The sequence below is a fragment of the Argiope bruennichi genome, chromosome 4, assembly GCF_947563725.1.
Source record: "Argiope bruennichi chromosome 4, qqArgBrue1.1, whole genome shotgun sequence".
Taxonomy (NCBI): domain Eukaryota; kingdom Metazoa; phylum Arthropoda; class Arachnida; order Araneae; family Araneidae; genus Argiope; species Argiope bruennichi.
Window position 1 is genome coordinate 55,130,926 of NC_079154.1, and position 19,836 is coordinate 55,150,761.

A 19,836-nucleotide genomic window follows, 5' to 3' on the forward strand; every position below is an offset into this window, starting at 1 on the left:
TTCAGGGATAAAACTCACTTTAGAGAAAATAATATTACAGATTTCTAACAATGGTTAGAGTTATTGAGGAGAAGTCCGGTAAAAATACCCCCCTTTTTTTGCATATGAAATTAGCAAAGGGAAAGTACTGTTCTTTAAAATTAAATATGTTTGTCGCTCTAAGATGTCATAACATGGCATCTTAAAGAATGCAACGAGCTACAGAAAAACAAACCGGTAAAACCAAAATTGCCAATTTTTATTAAATTTTGGACTAAATCCATCAAGAAGTTTGTTCTATCATTCATACATGTACAAATGAACATGAGATCAAAGGTCGGATTATTAAACAGGAAAGTAGGCATTTGATTGGGGTAAGGGCTGGATCTCGAGATTTTCACGATAATTTTAAAATTCTCTCTCTTCAACTGATTTAGCAGGAAATAAAGTAATGAATAGTGACAATTTCCAGAAAATCTAATTCCGTATTAAATCTTAAAATTCGGAGACTCATCATGTGCTAGACTGGTTGACTCATTTAAATCAATACATCAATTCTGAAGGTATGCATCCATTTCATTATTTAAAATTGACATTTTCTCACGGCAATTCCCAAATTATGGCCCAATTATCATCTTTTAAAGCTACAGAGACAATATATGTGCCTCGAAATATGTAGAATCCAAATATCTACAGAAACTCAACAATACCATGAACACATTAATAACAACATTACGAGAATTCCTAAATTCCAAATTGCTTAAACTGATGCCAAAAGGCAAGGAGAAATCGCCGATTGCGTTAATAAAGGAATCGAAGCGTTCTCATAAATTTGATTAACAATTTCATATCACCTGCTAATTAAATTGGGTTTAGATTGGAATTCGGTTGAATAATGTTTAGATTTATTGCCACCGCATTTTGAAGTTTGGAGTAATGAGTGTTTACTCTTGGCAACATTTATCAAAACGACACCGTTGTATTTTACCAAGTGGAACAATTATACGGTCGAATTTCAAATATGAAATAGATAAAAAAAAAAGGTCAAAATTTTTTTATAATTATGATTATTAAGATAACATATATCACCGGTGCATTTTTTCTGTATATCTTTATAAGTAGAAACGTATTACCGTTTTTAAATCAATCATGATGTTTTTCTTGTTTGAACCGTGATAAAATAGCAAGGATTATTACTGAAATGACATCATAATCTTCAAATATCGCTACATAAAAACAATCTCGGTACATAACCAACAATTTTTAACATGTTCCAGGCCTAACCCAGCAAAATATAGAGGCTCCAACGCATTGTATCTCAAAGCTTCTATTTTCCGACATCCTCTACTCGATCAACAGCAGCAGGTTGCAGGTTGTTAATGCAGTTCTGTTTATAAAGTCGAGCAAAATAATACAGTAAACAATAAAATAATTGATATCTGTTATTTTAGTTGGATTATTTGAATAAAAAAAAGAGCTTAAGAAACTGATTCCACCATTCTACACTGGGGTTTCATATCTGAAATGGTACTCCAATTTCCAAATTTTCTCATCAACCGATGTGAGGAAATTTTATTCGAAATACTAAATAGTATAGTGCGAGCCTTGGGGGAATTGAGATACATACATTAGGCGATGGCGAGTTTGGGTGGGGGAACAATAAAAAAAAATATTAGTAGGTATTTTTTCTATCTGAATATAATGATGGGAAATAGAAAAATAACTGTTCTAGGTGTCATGTAGACTTGCTAAATCAAGTTTAGTTTAATTTAGTTATATTAACGCCCCATTTTAAAGCAACACTAGGGCTATTTTGGGACGGACCTCATAATTTTGGACTGTGGTCAGATGACGAGGATGACGCCTGAGCTGGCACCCACTTCTACAAACTTTCACACCGCATCAGCGGGAGGACATTTTCCCCGAGGATTAAGCGTGCAACAAGCCTGCTTGTACGACAGTTCTTCGGTGGAGTCGGGTCTTGAACCTGAAATCCTCCGGTTCCGAAGCCGGGACCTTACCACCAGGCCTCCGAGGCCCGTTTACTGAGTCAAATATATATATTTTTTGTTGTTGCAATTTTCTTTTGTATTTAAAATAATTAGATTAAAATAATAAAAAGGCATACATCACGGATATTTTAAGAATACTAGACTGCACGGATTAATTCTCTGCACTCGGATATCTAACTCTTCTCACTCACTATTCAAGAAGGTGCATCATTTTGGCGTTTTATTTATTTATTTAATTATGATTGTTAAAAATACCTGCAGAGTAGTAAGAAGATGCAAATTAATTAAACTGGAGAATACAACTTGAAGCAATTATATATATTTATTTTTCGGAGCAATGGACAAGTCTTTGCATAAAGGTGAATAATTATGTCTCGAATTATTTTTTCGAGTTCAAAGTATTAAAAAAATGAATCCACTTTGTCCCTTTTAAATCGGCCATTCGCCGATTGTACATTCACTCGGCCATGCTTTTTTCTAATCTGATTGAATTCTCCATCGGATTAGGAAGACGTGTTCTTGAATTTCGCTCTCCAGGGATTACTTTGGTCCTCAGTCGTCACACTCCTAAACCGCAACAATATACGATTACGAATTTTCATTGAAATGCCACAAGAACGCCGACGCTTTTATAAAAGAGGATTTCACGCTCCCCAACAAATGAAGAGTCAACAGAATGGTGATTTGTTTCGGTATCATCCCTTTGTTTCCTCTCTCACAAAGAGAAAAAGCAAGGCTTCTCAAAATGCGGAGGTGATCTCATATGCTCTCATTGGGCATTTAGTGATCCATCAATACTGTCAGAGCTCATCTTTCTTTCAAATTCTGAAGTGTTTATAAGAAAAAAAATGATGATTTATTTTGAAATATAATCAAACTTCCCATACATCGAAAATGTCTCTATACGTGGAACTTTTTTAAAAAATTCCTGAATTTTCACAAAAAATTAATTTCTGTCAACACGGAACAATTATTTTTGAATAAACAATTATGTATATCCACTGAGGTCAAAGAGCACGAGCGGATATTTCTCAGAGAAAGGATTATTAATTATATAAGAGCACAACTATTTCATTATTTCATTTAATAGAAATTCACGAGAGAGCGTACAGTGATGCAAAAATATAAATAAAAGAGCAACATTTATTAGTGAATCACGTTGATTTTTGCTTCAATTCGACTAATACTACACTGTAGCAAGATTTTTTTCTTCATTAAATTCAATTAAAATGTATTTTTTTGTAAACCAAACATGGCTTTTATAAAACAATAAGGAAAAGAAGTTACGATTAATAAAAGATGTAAAAAGCAAAATGAAAACTGAAGTCGAAAATAATTAAAAATTTAGTTCCTTTTTTTTTATATACGAAAATACAGTTTTAGTACATGACAAATAGATTTATAAATGCAACTATTTTAGAATAAATTTCTTTTTTTATACGAAAAACTGTATAGTTGCTTTTATTAAGAAAATGAAAAAAATTGAAATATATATTTCCATGAATATTTTCCGAAATTCAATTAAATCCAATTTTTTCTACAAGAACCTTCGAATTCTATACACAGAAGTGAAGTTGAAATTTTGTCTCTCAACTATTAATTTTCAGCGACTGTTTTTAATTGCAGAAAATTAATTATCGACTATTGAGTTAGCTGCATGAAATTTTTATGTATGCTCTTTATATCAAATGTGTAGAATTCTATAAATTTTTGAAAGAAATACATTCATTGAAATTTTGTCTGTCTACCGGAGGAATTTTGTTTGTCTCAGTCGGTCTGTACATTCGCATTCATGGAAATGCGATAACTCAAAAACAAAGATTTTGGCAAAGGATTTGGAAAAAAGCAATAAGTGAAATTTGTTATATGATTTTGATACTAAAATTGTAGTTCTGCGTGAAATTTTGGTTTCAGTCGCTCAAAATTCACACTCAATAGCTTCACTGTATTACGAAGAATAAAACGCTCATGTATGAGACTAAAAATAAAGATTTGAGTTCTCGTATGGTTCACGGCCTAGCCCAAAGGTCCGCATTTTTTTTGTGGAAGAGAGTGGATGGCACGACTCCTTTATTGAGTTTGAGGTTTATGGCACAAGAACCAGATTTCGCCATACAGGCCAAACATATGGCAAAAGACATTTTTATGATTTAGTTTAGTTAAGTTATATTAACGTCCCGTTTTAAAGCAATACTAGGACTATTTTGGGGGACGGACCTCATCATTTTTAACCTCGGCCAGATGACGAGGACGACACCTGAGCTGGCATCCCCATCTCCAAACTCCCACACATTACCAGCGGGAAGACGTTAGGCCCCGACGGATTTAACATGCACCAGACCCGCTTACACGACGCTTCTTCGGTGGAATCGGGTCTCGAACCTGAAATCCTCCGGTTCCGAAGCCGAGACCTTACCACCAGACCACTGCGGCCGACATTTTTGTGAAGATGAATGCGGGAATGTTTCGGAAAAATCACTCACGCTATATTTAAAAAAAATGTAATCAATTTTTTAATACATATCTCGTTGTAAAACTATTCTAAAATGATTATAGATTTTTTTAGATATATTTAAAAAAATACAACATTTTTAAAACGTTCATGTTAATTTTTTGGTTAAGAATTTTCCTAAAATGAATTAGTAACATTTTTTAAAAAAAATTATCTTTACTTCACAGGCATCTTTATCTTAATGATTTTAATATTATGCAAAAGAAATTAATTGAAATCTGTACTTTAAATTAAGTTGGACTATAGCTGGGTTAAGAAAGCCTGATCTAATCAAAACCGCTAAAATCTAATCTAATCAAAATTACAAAGAAGATTGCGAATTTTAATGAAAAAATTTAGGAGTAAAAGTTGCAACAATAATTGAAAGTTCAGTTGATGTTTTTGAAAAGTTTTCAGGTCTCACCATTTTAACGCCTAAAAGACCATAAAATATACTCAGCGAGCAAAAACAGGATAAAAGAAATTCCCAAGGAACAATTTGTTTTCCTAACCCAGATGCGGAGCCTAACAGGGATACAATCAAAACATATTGGGCTGTAATTTTATCCCTAATAATAAATCCCTTGCTCATAAGGGCACAAAGTACACAGTCCCACATAATCCACAAAAATAGCGTCGCTTTTGTTTGGCATGAAAGATGAATCAGCTTCGCCGATGCTGGCCTCATCTGGCGCTGGATAAGTGACGCAAATCAAGCACCAAAGTGGAAAAGCGTGCTTATTGGCAGAGCCAGTCATAATAATGTGTGCTTTCCGAATGACCAGAGGGTCAGGGGAAGGAAATAACATCTTCACTTCCGGCGCCGCGGTGCTGTTAATAAATAACGCCAAGGAGTTGAGATGTTCTGGACCTTCTTTTTTTGTTTTCTTTCGCGGCTGAGTTTAACCAGAGCAGAGTAGTTGATGGAGATTTTAGCGGAAATGCGATATAAATGTAGCGAAACTAGTTAGAGTGAATTTTTTTTGGATGTCATTGTGGAATTTGTTGATTGATTAGACGATAGATAAATATTTAGAGGAAGAAAGACGGAAATAAATCAGTTTCTTTTTATGGAATCTGTTCATACGTTGTGACAAAAATGAGCCTGTCAAAGAAAAGGGGGATACAATAATACATCACTGATGACTGCAACATTATATCAGGGACTGTTTTGACTTTATCTAGAGCAGTACTAAAAGTTCATTCACCCTTACTTTCAACTTTCCACCCCGAAAAAAAAAAGGGTAAATTTATGATTAATCACTGGCTAAAAAGAATATGCAAATAATTTTCTTTGAATTATTTGAAAATGAAATAGTTTTAAAAATTTCTATTAGAAAAAAAGATTTAATAAAATAACTCGTACATAAATGTTCTAAAACCACATTACAGAGCGCATATCGTTAAAACTGGACGATATAACAAAAAATCCATCTAGTTTATCTTCTTTTAACTTTCTTGTATACATAGTATACAGAAATCGTCAAAATATTCGAACTGGAGATGTTTTTTAGACCTTCCTGAATTCTAAAAACACATTTTTGAAAAATGTCCGTCGGTCTGTGACAAGGATACCTCAAAAACGCTTTGAGCTAGATAGGTGGAATTTGGTATGCGGTCTTTACACCAAATTTTCAGATTTCTATTAAATTTTGAGTAAAATCTGTTCTGAGGAAGTCTGGCTGTTCGAATATAAGTTAACACGATAACTACAAAATGAAGAGAGCTAGATAGATAAGATTCGGTACAGAGATTTAACATCTATATAGGAAGGAACCTGTGATTTTGAGCCAAATCAACAACGGATTTACTTTTGTTGGTCTGTACTTTCAAAAACATGTAAACGCGATAAATCAAAAACGGAATGACAAATTATATCAAATTTGGTATGGGATTTAATGACTACAAATACAGTTTTGTGTCAAATTTTTGTTTCAATCAGTTAAAAAAAACGTGTCTAAAGCACAAATTTGATTTTCGGATACAATTAACGCCATGTCAGAAATTAATCGCCTATCAATTCTCAAAGGATGACACGAGAGATTCAATATAAATACTAAATTCACACCAAAAGTTAATATTTCACAAATATTGTACGCCAATGAAATGATGTTTGGAATTGACGTGTATACACTTAGAACGCAGTTAGCTGTTTAACGGTGAATGCCACGAGCGGCCAGATTTTTATTGTTTATTAATCTGGTACACGAGAGTTGCTTATTTCAGAGTATGATAAAGAAAGTTGGTACTTGTCTATTAATTAAACAGAAGAGGCAAATAACAGGTGAAAACTATAGACCTTTCGTGTGAGTCTAGCGTTTGGGCTGAATTTAGTGTGCGATATTTGCCTTTTTTTTGAGTGATTAATTGCTGGTATTCCGGTAATACATAAGCCACAGTAAATCGAATATGAATTTCAAACACCATTTTATAATCCATCGAAACTATAATTTGACATCTACAGTTGAAGTCACAAGACCACACAGCGAATTTAATTCATTTAAGTATTTGCGAGTTTGAGTTAGCCTTTTTATATGCATGAGAAAGTAAAAACCTATGCCGGCGTCCTAGTCTAGGGGTAGCGCGTCTTCCCCGTGTTATGAGCGTTCCGGTTCTATCTGCGAGTTGTGTGAATGAGCCCCCCCCCCCCCTGTAAAAAAGGGTTGTGCAAGCGAGTGAATGTCATCTTCATATGAGTAAGAAGTCAGACTTCTGCCCTCGGGTGCTCAGGAATCCTTACCCTCAGAAGCTACTGCATTCCCTTTCTGTGGAAACGCGGACACGACATCATCAGTACAAACCTATAAATGGTCAACACTTCATTTGTGATTTGATAAGAATCTTACATTTTTGTTGCCAAACCTGTGTACCAAATTTTATCAAGCTACCTTTTAATATTTTATTGTTGTCGTGTGCACTTATACTCATAGCTGAACAGACAGATTTCCTCAGAATGGGTTTCATTGAAGAATTTCATAGAAATCTACAAATTTAATGTAAAGCTCATATATTTCAATTCATCCATTAATTTAAAACGTTTTTCCGTTCAAAGACAACAAAATTCCGAAAATGTGTTTTTCGGGGTCGAGGAGCTTGGATATTCGGCGAAACACCGAGTTCGAATTTTTTGACGATTACAATACTTTTTCTTTGTATAACCTCGTATATGAGAAGGTAACCACAGCTTGACTACTAAAACAATTTAAATCTGACTAACCGGACCAATGTGGACCAGCATTGGCAAAAACTAAGGTTGAGTCCTAAGGGCCATCGCCTGCCATGGTACAATTCTTCCAGAGAGAAACACATCCCGTCATCGTAGGAGATAGCCTACACCCAGCGTTTTAGTACCCACTCGGGTAGCAAGAACCAACCATCGTACCGGAAGCTTCTCATCCTCATACCCGAGGTGCCTCTGGTGGGTGGTATATGAGAAAATAAAAGATACCAAAAGAAATAGATGCATGATAATAAATTGAATGTTATGCGCTCATGTCCCTTTTTTTTATCACAATACAAATGAATCCTATAGCATTCAAGTCTGAAAGCGTGTTAAGCGATATTAGCAGTATACCCAATTTTCTTTCTAATTTTTATACTTATGAAATCATTCATACTTATATAATAATTATAATCTTTCCCGATACTTCCCTGGATACAAAGACTGCAAAACTCATAGTCTTATTTACGGGTTTATTTTATAGCGTACTTATCTGTAGGGCAGAAATATATTCATTATTTCTCTAATGGAAAGAATAACACAAGACAGTGCATTTAAATAGTGGTTATTCAAATTCAATTACAAAATGAATGTTAATGGATTATTTGATGGATAATCTAGAATCAAATATAATTTATACGATCGTAAAAATAATTAAAATACATTTATTCTATCCACCATAAAACAGTTATGCAATACACCAGATTGCGTGATTTTTCGCAATATATCGAAATTATGAAATAATATGAGTTTAAAATTCCAATCGCGTGCATAACTAAAATCCACTGCAAGAGAAATGATCGACATGAATATAACAACAATTTTGAATGAAAAACAAAAGTTTATCCTGTTTAAAGAGTTAAAATAATTCTTCGGATTTAATTATCTCGGTTTCCTTTCTATTTTAGAGACATTTTATTTTGATATATCTTTTGAGCTGAAATTGTTTTCTGTTTTCCCATTTTAATTGAATTTATGTTGGCCAAGGGATTATTGGAAATTTTATTACTGCAGAAATTTATTAGAAAAGTTTACTGCAGAAATTTATTAGAGACATATAATGAAAATAAATTAAACTATGTTGAATGGAAATTTAATCGTCACAAATAAAAAAAAAAAGAATTGGGATATATTTTATATAATAAGCAAAATATGTATACACGTATTGACGTGTATACACATTGAATGTATTTAACTAATTAACTTATTAATCAGGTCAGTAACACATGTAATGATTCACTAGGGAATGTTTTTTGCATTATAACTAGAAATAAATCCTCCATCTATTGTATTCCCTTCTATTGATGCAGTACACTATCAAAGTGATGAATTTTCATAGCGCCAGAAAGCATAACTGCGTTATTTAAATCTATCTTATTAAATCTCACTCGGCATTGAACTGTCACTTCTTTCAAGCTTGGTATGCTTTCTCAAAATATCCTTCAATATAAGGAAAATAAGCGATCTATGTCAATCAGTAGTTTTGCCAGAAATATTAGATGCATTTAATTTCAATTAAATCTCATATGTTACCTCATGTTTCTGATTCTCCCTACAAAGTATTTTAAAGTATCAAACTGTGATAGACATTAAAATCAGGTTATTAAAATGTTTTACATATGCTCTGTTCATTATAAACATGAATCTTCCTCATGGTGTCAAGTCCCGTAACATCAATGAAACACTTAATTGTCTCCGAGAGTGATTTATCTTCTGATTGCGTATTGTCTTTACTTTCTTATTTCTTATGTGAATTGAACAGATATCGAATAGAATCTTATTTTTTCTTAGCTTTCAACAACGCAAGCAAATCAGAAGATTTCATATTTCAACGAACAATCAAACAATAAATATAATTCAAATATCATTGTAACGTTGAAAATTATAAATTTTTTTTGAAGAAATTGTTAAATTTCATAAAAAAAAATACACACCACAATTAAATCGATGTCATTAAAAAGACCTAATTTAAAATTTTTAAACGGAGCAAATATAATTCCTGCGTAATAATACACAGCGAAAGTTATCGCAGTGAAACATCAAACTCTAGCTTAATTTTTAACGAATTAAAATTTCCTCAAAATTTCGCAGTTTAAAGTGTATTTGTATCAAATTTAGTAGATTTTTGTCAAACGGTTTGAACTCTGTAGGAACACGAACACACACACACACACACACACACACACACACACACACACACACACACACACACACACACACACACACACACACACACACACACACACACACACACACACAACAGTAAGAAAAGGAGAAACAAGGAAATGATAAAAAACGCGGACTCAATCTTTGATATAAAACAATGGTTTCCAACCGGTGGTCTGAGGAAAAATCCGACAATACATATTAAAAAGCATATAACAGTTAAATGCAGACAAAATGCACCTTTTAGCATCCTAATTTCCAAAAATTTTCCTGTAAGGAATCCTTGCTCATTATTTTTTATCAGAGGTATTACCTAACAATGGGAGGTTGGCCCCACCCCACAAATTGAGAGGGCATTCCGCACAATTCAATTTTTGGCTTAGTTGTCCACACACTTCAGCTGGATGGGAATTACTAGTCAATGACGTAAGAATGCTATATTTGGCCGTTTGAGTTACCATAAACTATAAATTAAACTTATTTAACCCATTTGTGACGGATTGCACACCATGTGTGTAAAGGGTTTCCGAGCCAAAAAGACAGGTAGCACCTTGTATGCAATGATAATGATACTGAATTATAAATTTCAACTCCTGGTGATGGTTTCCAAAAATGCGTCGTCTGGAACGGGTTAATGTAAATAACCATCACGAAACTTAGTTTCCTTTATTACGTCAAAAAAACAATGCAAACAATCGGCCAGTTACTTCAAACGCAAGAGAAGACTTGTGAACAGCCGGCCTGATAGGGCTGTAGTAAAAGGAAGGATCATAGAGCTTTAAGTTATATTTATGTATTCATTTAAGAATCACATTCAAAAATTAAAACGGCAGATGGGTCAGACGACACACACACACACACACACACACACACACACACACACACACACACACACACACACACACACACACACACACACACACAAAAAAGTGAGAATTTTAAAGAATGCTATTTGAATTAATATATTAAATAAGAGTACTTAACTCATAAGTCAAAAGATACGGAATCTAAAATTTTTTTTTTAATTATTTATTTCAATGTTAATAAATTTAAAGTTTATTAGTATGACCTGCGTTAATAAAGTAAAACTACTTCTTTAACTAGGAATATTATAAAATTAAATCCGCATTTATTTTTTAAATATTTCTATCCGTAAAGTTATTTTTATTACCGTATATTATGGTAAGCACGCGTTAGAAATAATTATTTATAAAAAACTTTTTAAACAAAGATCTTATTGATTAAAAAAAAGTGCAATTTCTTTGCAAAATAATACTCTAATATCCTACTACTAATACTAATAATACTCTAAAATAATTGCAAAATAATAATCCATAGCAACTAATCCAGTACATCGATTTTGTAATATTTAATTACAAACTTGAAGACGATTAGATAAGTGAGTGACAGCCAATCATAACACGCATAGCATGCTTTGCAGAACGTGCAAATTGACAGCATTTTAATTCATCCAGCTAATTAAGGTCGAATTATAAATAAACAAAGATAAATGAAACTGTCTTCATCCAGATTTTATTTCCAAAATACTTCCTCAAGTATATTAGCATACTAAAATAAACACTTTAAATGAAGTGTTTCATTTTACCAATTTGTTTATATTGGATTCGGAACGAAAATAAATGTCTGAAGATTTTCTAGAAACTTGACAGACAATTTTATTGATATTTTCTCTGACATATCTATTTATTTTCTCCAAATGATTAGAGGGAAAAAGCATTTATTTCCGTAAATACGACGACTACTCTGACAAACATTTTTGGAAATTCATTAAAGAAGAATAACTTAAGCGTCCAATTAGACCAAGCCGTAACGAATACATATCTGCGTTTTTGCAATCTAGCTGCGACTGAAAGAACAGAATAGCATTGATTAAGATCATGTGTTGATTTTACGTTTCTTGGAAAATAATTTGTCTTATAAGCGCTTTGGAAAAAAAGTTATCAGTTGTTAAAAATAACAACTTTCTTGAGAATATATTTTTTCTTGGTGCAATTAAATTTCAACTTACGTGTTCATTCATCCATCCATGAAAGTCGTACGCAAATAGAAGTTTTTTAAATTGATAATCGGGTGAATTATCAATAAATGCATTTAGAATCGACTATTACTTTGCTAACTATATTCGAAGCAGTACGTTTGCACTCCTAAGCTGAGTATATCACCATCTTGCATCGTTAAATTCTTGATCTTTAGATTTACAACGTCTAACAAAATATATATAAGTAATAAATTACATATAATACAATAGTAAATTCTAATTAATTCTATATTATAAAAATAATTTTCTAATCATTTGAATTCCATCATCATTGTAACTCTTAAATTGTGTGCGCTATTATTTTTCTAACGAATACAAAACGCTGAGTCGGCAAATTTCTTCTTAAAACTATAAGTTTCAAATACTTTCTCGTGGCTTTTCGCCTTCCTGTAGGATTATCTGTGTCATACTCGCCATGGCAAAAACAAAAAATTACACTAGCTCTTTACATTTATGAAAAAAAAGAATCATTAAAGATTCTACACACACACACACACACACACACACACACACACACACACACACACACACACACACACACACACACACACACACACACACACACACACACACACACACTATGTATGTATGTAACGATATCTCTTAATTTAATTCATAATTAATTTCCTATTTTTTTTAATCTTAAATTAGTTCATGACACTTTATTAAATTGTGTTTAATGATTGCTAACACGTGCTCTAAAAATTGATTTTTCTTTGCTTTCCACTCCATGACCGAAGGGATGAAAGTCTCTGGCGCCTACACAAGTGTTTCAAACATACCGAAGATTCCCTTGCCTAAGTCGGGACGTGTGAAAGAAATCCCTATCGGAATTATGCAATAAAATCACTAAGGGGAAAAATTCTTTCACATCCGCTCTTGTCTCTCTTACACACACACACACACCAATTTTCTTTCTCCCTTAACTCTAAAATGAATCCTTACACTCACTCACATGTGTATAATAATGCATTATTATTTTATCGAAGTGGGAAGGGTTAAAGTATAAGTTTCCCTAAAAGGTCAAGAATAATTCTTAAACTTGGATGAGGAGCCGCAACTAACCCTCGGATTAATCAGGATGTTCTGAAGACGGACGTATGGACAGATAACGTTCAAAATTTGATAGAAAACTACAATTTCGTCGTTAAGGCTACATATTAAATTTCTCTCCAATTTTTTTTCCAGTTATTTGTTCACCAACATACATGATTCCTAAAACGTTTTCTTCCCTAACTATGAGAAATTATTGAACCAGCCAGAAAGTATTGAATCCGAGATAAATTTTTGATGAGAATTTTTTGTTTATTATTACACTCTTTCTCTGTATACTTCCTATATCATGAGGCAAAAAATGTAGCATCTCCTTTTTATATTATATCTAAATGGAAATCCCTTCAACAGCAACAATCACGTTTCCTCTCTATGGAAATGACAGAATTGACCGCTGCAGATATAATTATCATCGCTCTCTGTTATGATATGCCGCCATAACAATGAGGAGACCATTAAGGGTGACCGTAACTGCGGGCAAGCACTCTCCAAAGCACTTAGGCAAACGATTACAGCGAGTGCATTTGGCACCAGATAATGAGTCATGGTTCATGCTTTAAGGTGCAGTCACTGATGGTGTATATACGGGCCATTGAACCGCTGGTGGTATTGAACTTGATAGTAAATTATTTTAGAGTATGGATATAAAGAATGGTCCCGAAAGGCCAAAGCAACATTTTAATATTAATAATAAGCATAATTTATTTCGTATATGGCAGTCATATAAGGTGTATTTTCCGAAGGGTGGGTTAGATATGTATTGAGGTCGAGGAAGTATAATTACATGAAAAAAAGAAAAAGATTAATGATTGAAGTTAAAGTATAAGAAAAAATATAATATATGAAACGACTACTGAAGACGTTAAGGTAAATAAGGAAAAGCAAACGTTTTAAATTATATCTGATCTAAATACAATAATTCAGTCTCTTTTACGCTCTCGTACAAGAATTATATAAAAAGGAATGATTGCAATCGTAAAAAATCATGGTATTATAAACGTAAATATTGCGGTCATGCAAATTCGACCTTGTGATTTTTTTTCCCGAACCTCGACATTTTAGACCAGCTTTAAGCCCCCCCCCTCCCCCAAAAAAAGAAGAAACCATTTGCGAAATCATTTCTGTATGTTTTTTTGCGAACACGATAATTAAAAAATACACCGAGTTACAGCGATTAAATTTGGTATACAATCTTAATCCCAAATTAAATTTGGACAAAATTCAAGGAAACGAAATGCGTTTACTCATATCCATGCGAATACATAAATCAAAAACATAAAGAAGATAAATGGGATTATTAAAAACTTGGCATATAGTTTATCATTTATTGGAGTTGTTGATATTATCGAATTTCGCACCAAATCTATCAATGGGCGACAATTTGTTAGCTTGTCTATTTGGTTAGTTTACTTGGATTAACACCCCGTTAGAAAGAAATATGCGAGTGGAATTTGCAATTTTGTACTTCGGTCAAATAAAGAGGGCGCTGTCTGAATTAACGTTGTCTTTGCTTGCACCACGGGAAGACATCTGATATAACTTGCACCAGGTCTATATACATGACATATAGGGATTGCAATACCGGACCAAAATTTCAATACCGGTATTCGGTATTTTTTAGATCTGAATACCGGGATACCGGTATTAGAAATTTTAGAAAAAGAAAGAAAACACAGGTGTTTCTTTGTTTTATTCGCCAGTTTTATAAGAGAGTGTAAATATCACAAAAAATAATATGTAACGTATAAATTATAACACTATATAAAGAATCACAAAAAAGTAAAGGAACATCTTATTTATTTAAATCACAAAAAAAGTGTAAATATCATTATTTAATCTGTGGTACTATTACAAATTTTTGAAATGTGATCTTAAAAAACATAATGCATCCATTGTACTGTTATTAAGCCTGAAAAGTAATTTTGTGTAAAAATTACCAGTTGTCGAGAACGCTCTTTCGGCATCTACGCTAGTTGGTGGTACTGTTAGCAATGTGCGATATATTTTTTCCATGTATTTACCTCTAAATCCCTCATCTTTAAATAAATCAATTTCTCATCGGTTGGTTTTGGATATAGCTGATTTCTGTATTGTATTTTGGTTCGTTGAATTTTTGTTTTCACTATCGACATTAGTGTCATCTTAACCTTCGATACCTGAACCGAATTCTTCTGAATGTGGATAGGTTTGTGGGAAAAAATGTTAAGAAAATTTACTATAAGCTTAATAAGATTTGCATTGATTATTTTCTTTTCTTCTTTTTCATTTTCATTTTTAAAATCATTATAATTATGTAAACACCATAAGACATTTTCTATTTCGGTATACCTTTCTTCTGGGCGATTTTTCAATGTAATATATAATTCTTCAGATAGTGATGTGTGCTGTTCTCTTATGAATGCAACATGAAATTTATTGTTGCATTAGCTGTTAATAAATTAAAATATCTCCGACATAATGCCTCTATAGTCAGTTTTATTGGAAGTAGAGCTGATATAGTTCTGGATATAAAGTCAAATTCACTATTTGAAAAATTAATTTACAGGTTTAAGTCGATTATTGCTTTTTGGATTGGATTTCTAAATTTCAAAAATCGTTCCATCATTAGGAGTAAACTGTCCCAACGTGTCTTAGAATCTATTATTAACATATATTCTGTTTCATTTTCAGTTAGTATATATTTTTGTAATATGGCATTTTTTGTAGGGGAACGTTTAATTATCTTAACAATTTTTCGAACTTTATAAATTATAGGAAGCAATTCTTGATGGGTTAATAATGATCCTCATTAGCAATATCTTCTTCAACAATTACATTGTCATTATCTTCATTGTCAACATCACTCTCACTCTTCCTCTCTTCAATGTCGGAATCTGAAATTTCTATATCCACAGTATTTGGATTCTTCTGTAATACATCATCTATTATCATCTATTACTCCTAATTGAATTCCATGAGCATAGCACAATTGCTGATTTGCACCAATCAACTTTCCAACTTTTTTCATAACTGTTGTTCCATTAGTCGTTATGGATACAATATCTTCTTTCAGGGATAATCCATGTTTCGCTAATTTAGATTTAAGCAATTAATTAAGCCATTCATTAGCTAATTAATTTCGTCCGTTAGGGAGACAAAAACAAAAACGTATACTATTTTGCTACGCTGGCGATCCCTGAATATATAGTGGAGGCAATTTTAAAAATTTCTAGTAAATACCGAAAAACCGGTATTTAAACTTGTGAATACCGGTATTACAAAACTGTACGAATGGCTCAAAATACCGGTATTCGGTATCCCGGTATACCGGTATTGCAATCCCTAATGACATATTTATAGGTGGAATCAGATTTACAGTCAGGAGTCTTTCGATTACGAGAGACAACTAAGGAGTATACAAAAAAGTCGACAGGAGAACACACCCACAAGTTATTTTTTCATATATTAAGTATACAAAGCATAAGTGTTCAAAATAAACTGCGGATGCTATTTCAAATTTGGTAATAAATTATACTCGCCTTATTCATCGTTGTAAATTTTGTATATTATTTGTAAAAACAACAACAACTTGATAACAGGAATAACGCATAAGGTTTTCAGGTGTAGTGTTTTAAAGGGTGTACGTCGTTTCTAAACAACATCGGACCGCGATCAATTCTAAGGGAAGGAGACCACCTGGGGCTATGCTTTTTTTCTTAATTTACATTTTAACAAACTGAGAGTTTTAAAGGTAAAATATCCTGTACTGTAATACTTTGTTCTTTGATGTAGGCGTCCTATTAGTTGAGAAAAAGGAATGTTGATGACAGAAAGAACGAAATACAGGGTATGCCAAAGTTCTTTAAAATATTAGATTGGTTTTAAGAAAATTGCAGTTTGCATCAAAATTCTTCTCATGGTGTAGTTTTTTTTTCGATAAAAAGTAATTCCGAGTTTGTCACATAGACTGCGCCGTATCCTAGAAACAGCATCTAAACTCAAGACAAGCAATTTAAAAAAATTATCCTCAGAAAGAATTACTAAATATTTATCTCGCACAATCTACTACCACATATTATATAGGCACAATATGTCATAGTTTAGAAATAAAATAATTTATGTAAAATAAGAGTAATAATCTTTTGGCATTTTTATTTACATGGTCTTCAGCGAAAAATTTTACATAGTCTTGGGTTTTTGAGAAATACTATTGTATCTCCAAAAACTTTCTAGCTATTTTTTATTCTGGATATATACCTATGGGCACGATTTCAAGATGCAAACAAAATAACACAAACATCGATAAGTAATCTGAGAGAAGCATACTGTAGGAAATCATGATAATGAATGCCAATAATGTCGATTAAGTTGTCTTGTTTCTCCAGGTCGAATGGTCGCTCAATGACAGAATTGTCATCAGTTTAATATTTCTCCCCAGATGGCGCAGTTTTTACATTACTCTGCTATTCAATCAGAAAAAGTGTCTGAATCTTAACTTTTACTAATATTTCCACAATATGGGCATTTTGTCGTATTTTATTCCATCGCATAATAAAGAAAATCTTGCATATATCTTAAATCTCTTTTCGTTGCTTTATTGGATTCAAAATATGATATATATGGTCATAGTTATTTCACAACATCGCATATCAAATTTAATAAAAATGCTTTATAGATACAAAACACTTGTACGAATCTTTTTATTGATGCAAAACATAAATTGCTTTTTGTATAAGATAAGTTGCAATTGGCTGCTTCGATCCACCCGAATACACACGTGAAAATATGACAGCCGCGGCAGCATTGGGTAGATCTAAGGTTGGGTCCTCACCGGCCACGGGACAACTCTTCCCGTGGGAGGAACGTTCCTTCATCGGTAAGGAATAGCCTATCTCACACCATTCCTCTACCCAACGAGATGTCTAGAACCAACCACCATGCCTGAAGCTTCACATCCTCGTAACTGTGGTGCCCCGCGTAAGGTCAAGTCACAGACAAAAAATAAAAGCCCCAGCGATTCTAGCTATTACAGGAAAACGTTGTGTATCAAGTTTTTTTTTTCGCATGAAATTTTGATGTAACAGTGACAATATCAATAATTTCTTCATCAATACTATACATTAAATTACGTTTTCTAGAGTTTTTGAGTTTATAACACTGGAATGGATCGCATGATAGGCTATTACCTCTTTCAAAATTTTTTTAAAAATTCTATATAGATCTGCAACTTTGATATGCATATCGAATGTCAAACTCACTCCTCTAATTTTTTATCGTATTCTCATATATTCGAATTGACGTACCAATATCATACCATAATCAATTGTCTGATTTGATGCGTATCTACTGTTCTAATGATAAAGGCATACAACACATTTTATTCACCGAGATCATTTCGTTTTCGAATTGTAACACACATATGCGTACGAAAAAAAAAAAAAAAGAAGCAGCAAATAAATTGCATTTTTTTTTTCAAATTAAAAAGGTTTGAGATTTTACCTTGAAATTTTGCTGATTCATCAAAATCTGAAGGCCGAATCGTATGACACTTTTATACTTCATATATGAGAATGCACCAGAAAACAGAAAAAACTTGTCCATTCGTTAAGAAATATCGATAAACTATTTTTTCCTACTTAAATGAATGACGGCTTAGACTGTTTACATTATGGTTATGTGTAAGCCTCCGCACACTTCAAAAACTGGGTGTGCATATCGTTATGCAACGCTTTGTAGCATTTGAGAAGGTCACTTGAAAACAAGAAAAACCCTTTTGGTTTCCATTGCGAAATAGATTTCGGAAGCAAGTTTGTATCCAAATCAAGAAGACGAAGTAGAAATTTCGTTTTGATTAGGCAATCGATAAGGAGTGCTCGTCACTCGATCGGCCACTTAATCATTAAATGCGATGTCATTGGTTATAGCGACGCAGGGATGTCAAGAAAAAAAAATATAAAAGCATATGTGCAATTTGCCATGCTAAACAGTTTTATTTGTTATTGAAGTATGGTTTTCAAGATTGGCAAGTATCTATGCGTATTTTTTCGCGTTTTAATAGTAATCAGTGATCATATTATATGGGATAAAGAAGTTTAATCGAAAAAGGATGCTATAAAGGTCCAAAACAAGAGATTTAATTAGAAGCAATTATGAATCAACTGCTACTGTTATTTTGCGAATTTTGTTAACACCATGGGAAACTGTTAATAGAACGCTGAATTAAAAAAAATTAAGCAATATTGAAACATCCATGATGTTGAACAGCATGCTACTTATATGATGCAGCAATTAATTTTGGAAAAATGCTGCAATAGAATTTTTTTTATTATATTTCGTATCTATGTTCTAAAATGTGAATTTTGTAGTTGGATTAAAAATGAATGCAGAAATGCACTAGTATTTCTGCATCCAATAAGTGCGATTAGTATAGAGGTGCAGGAAAATAATTCGCACCAATATTTTTGGCAGCTTAATCATTTTGAAAATTCTCATGTAAATAAAGAAGCGCAGTATTTTGACTATCACCCCCCCCGAGTCATTACAAATAAAAAATACATAGAAAAATAGTCACGAGAAAAATAATACATTTTGTGAATTATAAATCACGAAATAAATGAATAGTTACGATACATATATTGCGAAACGATGTATTTAATTATGAAAATATACAAACTGGTGTCAATAATTTTATATCATTTTTTCATCAAACGGTTTAACCGCTATATATGTGTAATTTATCGGCAGATCTGAAACCAAAATTCACCAAAATTACAAATGATCTTTTGGTTGGGTGCAGAATAAACGTGGATTTCAAAACTGGGAAATGAAAAAAAAAATTATATACTGTTAGCCAAGGAGATATGTATCAGAAAGAAGC

The 19,836-nt window shown here is 32.6% G+C and overlaps 1 protein-coding gene across 2 annotated transcripts in view; it reads right to left on the reverse strand.

The window, feature by feature from the left end:
• Positions 1-19,836, reverse strand: part of LOC129965656 (cAMP-dependent protein kinase inhibitor gamma-like) — a 100,777-nt gene that overhangs the window by 50,331 nt on the left and 30,610 nt on the right. The window contains exon 1 of one of the 2 annotated variants that reach the window (XM_056079744.1): positions 18,459-18,605. The exons of the other annotated variant lie outside the window; for it this stretch is intronic. The gene's annotated coding sequence lies outside the window, so the exon portion shown is untranslated. Of the gene's footprint in view, positions 1-18,458; positions 18,606-19,836 lie in introns of those variants that run through there. 2 annotated transcript variants of the gene reach the window in all.